Below are 5949 nucleotides of genomic sequence, written 5' to 3'. Positions count from 1 at the left end.
TCGAAGGAGAAAAAGCATCACAGAAATAAAGGCAGACTTTTGCTTTACTGCTGCCGTGAAAGCTGCAGTCAACATCATCGAATAGGACGACATCAAACGTTGCTCGGGTTTTCCCCTGCCTGCGCCGCTGAAGAACAAACAAAGGCCTCGCCAGACCCGGAGGAACATTTCTACGAAACCATCTGGCCAACCGGGAATCCAGGCATCTTTGTTTCGTCAGATGGGACAACCAACCCGCAGTCAACCAGTTATGCCGGACCTGCCGGAAAGCAGCTTATTCGAGGGAAAAATCCTTTTCATTTCCAGGTCCAACTCGACTGTGCACCGAGCCACAAATGGCATTGAATGTCCTCTTCTGTCTTATCGTAAGTCGAACAAAAAAACTCGACCGGCTTGGCAGCGCAGTACTGGTACTGGTTCGCATTCGTATGGAGAAACTGCGGCGGAAAATATACGGTGATCAATATAATTAATTTGATGCCTTCTTTGTGTGCCCGGTCGGTCGATAGCTGGCTGCCTTTTTCACAAGGTGGAAGAAAGCCATACCACGCCAGAAGTGCGGCAAGGTACGTTTGAGGAAATTGATTACGGACCATGTAGCGTGTATAACTATGTCAAAATGTCAGCGGGACATTTGCCATGGTTGCTTTTTAACTATTGATACCAGAGCAGAAAAAATGAAAGCTCTTCGAGTTTGCTAAGCATTTGCCCCGGTCAACTGTTCGAGGCACGAATTACTAATAGATGAGTTCTGGTAAAACGAATACAGCCAAAAGGGGAAAATTCTTTTTCTACAAATGAGACTCTTAAATGCTAGCAAATGCTTTTTCGTTCGCATTGGATGAGGTTCTTCAGATTTTGTCTCCGTAATGGTGCTCCAAATTACTATAAAACGTGCCTGAAGGAGATTGTGTTCCATTTTCGTTGGAAACAACAAACACGCATGTTTGTTTTGAAATTTACACAAAATATTATATACTGGTTATTAAGAATACAAAAAGCGAGTAATGTTTTTTTATAGTTTTTTTCCCGTTTTGAATAAGTTCCGTGATAACCGGAAAGCACGAACAGAACAATTTTTCTGCTGTTCACTGTCATGTTACAGTTTGTTAGTAGTGTACAAAGATACACTACACCAATCATACCTTGGACGTAGGCCAGGCCCGTATATATTCCTCCTCTACTTGAACGATATCAATTTTACTTTAAAATGCACGAAATCATTTTACAACTCATTGCTGTATTTAGAAATAACACAGACACGGATTTTTTCCAAACGCAGCTAGATAGTTTCGCCGGCTGGTGCTGAGCATTCATTAAGGACCGGCAAAATCCGCACGAAAATTAAACATTTAGTGGCGAGCATTAAATCTGCTGTGATTGGACTACAGTTGAATGCGAGCAGATAAAACTCCAGGCTAGCATTTTGACTGGTAAAAATGTGCTTAGTAAGCCACGAAGAGAGCCGCTGAAGTATCAGCGACGCCGAAGGGACCTCCAAACGCAAATTCTCGCACCATCAAAATGGAAATGGAAAAATGGAAACGCCTGGTGAAGAAGAGAAGAAAAAGAAAGCGAAAATCGAAAAGGCAGAGAATCCGGATTATGGCGAATGCAGCGAATGGCGAATCGGCGTAAGCCAGAAGGAGAGAATGAAGCAGATAGAAAATAGAGTAGAGAATGGCGAGCAGAAGAAGCCTAGGCCTCGGCGGGAGAGGACTTAGGGCGATGTGATATGTGATCATCAAAGCTTACACCAACGTTTCGCATGCAGCGATCCTCCAAAAAGTACTGAAAGAGTTTAGTGAAATAGTGATAAGGACGATAAGGGAGAGATGCTCTTGGGGCTGCGAAAGAATCCTTTGGAAAGGAGCGCACCCCTTAAGGAGCCTGTAACCAATGCGTTGTGGAATGAAACAAATGTTAAAGCTCTCTCCCAAGAAACCGTGATTGAATGCATGAACCTGAACGAAATTACGGCGGAACAGGAGCTAGGAAGTACCACTGAACGCAGCGTGCGAGTCAGGCGTCATACCGTTTGTAATCCGGTTGAGAAAGGCCTACGGTGGAAAGCAGACTCGGCAGCAGCAGCGCCTAATATATCAACAAAGGGCAAGATTGAAGTCAGGTGGTTAGTGTGCGTGTTAGGGGCTGGTAACGAATGGCCGAATCACAAATGGCCAAATCACGAATGGCCGAAATCCAAATGGCCGAAATTCAACAACAGTCACAGAAGGCCGAAGTCTCGTTAGACCGAAACACGACAGGCCGAATCACGAATGGCCGAATCCCGAAAGGCCGAATTTTCTCGGAATGCCTAAACACGAATTGGCAAGCAGTTAACAAATAACTTTAATCAAACAAAAACAAATTAAGCAACACAACTATTTACTATAAAATAATAAAAAACATGCTTCAAGAACGCTTTTGTTTAACGCTTAATAAAAGCGGAACAGCGTCAACAACGTTTTGTTGCTCAATGCGTAAATAGTTTGAATGGATTTTTCATCTATTTCTCTTCGTAAATTTGGAAAATCCTCCGGAAGAACTCTTGAAATTTTCCCCTCTGTTGTCTTTTGTTCCACTCACAGCGCAGTGCAAATGATTAATGTTCACTATAAGGTGCGAGGTCTATTTCCCGTGAGAGTAGCAAATGTTTCCTAGATGATTCAGTGCGAGACGGCCGCAGGCCACGAGTGTGCGCCGGTGACCCGCCATCGGAAGCGCTGGCCACTGCGCATGGGCAGCCCAACTTCTATTTAGGTACATCATGCATTTTCCTAAATTTACTGACTAGTAGGGATTATCCCTTCAATAAGTCCGAACGAGCGGCAGCGAGTAAGGACAGCATGTACCCAACATTCGTACAAGATGAAGGCCGAGAATATTTTCGGCCTAATATGGCGTTCGAGTATTCGCGTTTCAGCCATTTGAGATTCGGCAATTTGTGATTCAACCATTCGTAATTTGGCTATTCGATATATTACGTTATTTGTTATTTTGGCCATTTGTGTTGCGGCCATTCGTGATTCGCCCATTTGTGTTTCGGTCATTCGTAGGTAATCCGTTAAAAGCCATCCCTTGCGTGGCCAAGGAAATGGAGCGACGCTTCAAGTGCTGGAGTTTAGGACACCAGGCGCAAAGCTGTCAAGGTCCAGATAGATTCAGATCGTTTCGGAAATGCGGCGAGAAAGGCACTTTTGCAAGTGACTGCGTAAAGCCGCCGAGGTGTGTACTTTGTAAAAAAGAAGAGACAAATGACCACACGACGGGAGGCTTCCAAGGCTCAGCGTATAAAAACTTTTTGTAAAGACGGACGAGAATCCATCACCGACCCAACCTTTTGCAGCTTGTCAGTAACGTCGGACATAAACTGGAGAGTATGTGATACCGATCCTGACAGCTGACGAGTGAATGGATATCTTGGCGTAGGCATGTGACACTATCACGCCGAGTAAATTGGAACCGAGAAATCACGGGCGTCCAGCTTACTGGTGGACCAAAACAATTAGCTACCTTCGCGATAGTTATCTCAGAGCCAGAAGAAGTGTCCAGAGAGCCCGCGTAGCGCTGTATTCAGACTAGCCAGAGGCTTCAATAAAACGTACAATATCCAATCTACACAGTAGCCATAGCCAAGCAGTGTGCCGATTCAGCCAGGGTGTATGTTTAAACGATCCGCCAAAATTTCGTTCAGATACACTCGGTTAATGCTAGTATTGCAAGTAGATGTGACTAGTTTAAGCCTTCAACAGAAGCCACCAGACAAAAGACGATACGTGGTTCTAACCCCTTGAAAGATGTCAAATACATCGAAACGTCGGGCATAGAAAAAAGAAAGTGTCGTTTTGCTTTGCCAATTGACTGTCCAGCCGGAAAAAAACCAAATTCGTAAAACGGGAAATAATGCTGAGCAAAAGCAGCTGCAGAAGCTGAAGGCGATCTTGGTGCGACTTTTCCCTAGGCACGACCCTGTGATATGGACTACAATGCCGTATGGTTTAGAAGAGGCAGGAAATGCTGAAGGTCTGCCAGTCTCCGACGATGAGCTAGTGGCAGTAGCTAGACGACTGAAGAGCAAGAAGGCGCTCGGTCCAAATGCAATCCCCAATATGGCCCTGAAGGTAGCGATACAAGCGTACCCGAATATGTTCAGGACATTGCTGCAGAAATGTCTGGAGTAGAGATGCCAATACCGGGTTTTCGGTATTGATAAATGCAATACCGGTAAAACCGGTAAAAAACCGGTAAAAGTTAACTCTTGAAAACTATGTTTAAAAATCATATGATTTGAAGAAGATCCTTCCATAATCGACGATATGGAGTCCTCTACGGACTTGAGACAGTAACTTTGTTTACGGAAGGTATATTTCTGGCGGTGTACAAACGGATAGCGGAGAGTGGCGTAGGCGTGTGAACCACGGTTTGCAGGCGTTACTTGGAGAGATTCTCATCGAACACCTGACGAAAGCTGGAAGACTACGGTGGGCCTGCCACTTCACAGGATGCCATACGACTATGCAGTAACATCCGTTCTTTTCAACTCCACTGGCACCAGGTATAGAGGGGTCCAACGTGCTGGATGGCTCGGCCAGATGGCTCAATAAAGTTGCGTCGATTAGCTCAGGACCGAGTAGAGTGGCGAGGAATTCCCGGCTGGTAGAAGTAAGTAAGTAAATTTTCAATAAACTCTAAGCCAGATAGGTTTTCTAATGTCGGCGACCTACCTAACTTACTTACTTATTCAGCCGAGAGCCGGGGTGGCTCTTGCCGTATCAAGAATTCCTCTCCATTGTACTCGGTCCTGGGCTACTCGTCGCCAATTCGTTGCGCGTCTCGACACACGCAAGTCGGCTTCAACCTGGTCGAGCCATCTTGCACGTTGAGCCCCTCTATTTCCGGTGCCGGTGGGGTTCTTGAAGAGAACGGATTTCACTACACAGTCGTCCGGCATCCTTGCGACGTGGCCGGCCCACCGTAGTCTCCCAACTTTCACCAGGTGCACGACGGGAATCTCTCCAAGCAGTGCCTGTAGCTCGTGATTCATACGTCTCCGCCACTCTCCGATTTCCGCCTGTACTCCACCAAAAATAGTCCGCAAAACCTTTCGTTCAAAAACGGCAAGTGCACGTATGTCTTCCGTAAGTAAAGTTACTGTCTCAAGTCGGTAGAGGACTACCGGTCTTATTAGCGTTTTGTACATCGTTAGCTTTGTGCGGCGGCGTATGCTCCTTGATCGAAACGTCTTGCGAAGGGAAAAGTAGGCTCGATTTCCAGCTTGAATGCGTCGTTGGATCTCCTTACTCGTATTATTGTCGGCGGTGACCAGAGGTCCCAAATATACGAACTCATCAACCACTTCCAGTTCATCGCCGTCAATAGTCACTGTCCGTGGGAGGCAAACGTTACTATCTCGGGAGCCTCTTCCTACCATATATTTGGTTTTCAACGCATTAATTTGCAACCCTGTCCTCCTAGCCTCCGATTTAGTCTGGCGTAGATTACCTCCGCCGTCCCACGGTTTCTAGTAATGATGTCGAGGTCGTCTGTAAAGGCTAGGAGTTGGCTACTCTTACTGAAGATCGTTCCCCTCGTTACAATGCCCGCTCGCTGGATCACACCTTCAATAGCGATATTGAATAACATACAGGACAGTCCATCCCCTTGCCGTAACCCTCTGCGCGATTCGAAAGGGCTTGAAGGTGTCCCCGAAACGCGCACGTAGCACATCACTCGTTCCAGAGTAGCTTTGATCAGCCGCGTCAGTTTGTCCGGAAAACCGTACTCGTGCATTATATGCCATAGCTGTTCGCGTTCAACGGTATCGTATGCTGCTCTGAAATCCACGAAAATATGATGCGTGGGCACGTTGTACTCTCGACTTTTCTGAAGGATTTGTCGGAGAGTAAAAATTTGATCCGTAGTAGCACGGGCCCCCATAAAGCCCGC

This window comes from Sabethes cyaneus, chromosome 3, assembly GCF_943734655.1.
Source record: "Sabethes cyaneus chromosome 3, idSabCyanKW18_F2, whole genome shotgun sequence".
Classification (NCBI taxonomy): domain Eukaryota; kingdom Metazoa; phylum Arthropoda; class Insecta; order Diptera; family Culicidae; genus Sabethes; species Sabethes cyaneus.
Note: the sequence above shows the minus strand (reverse complement) of the source record.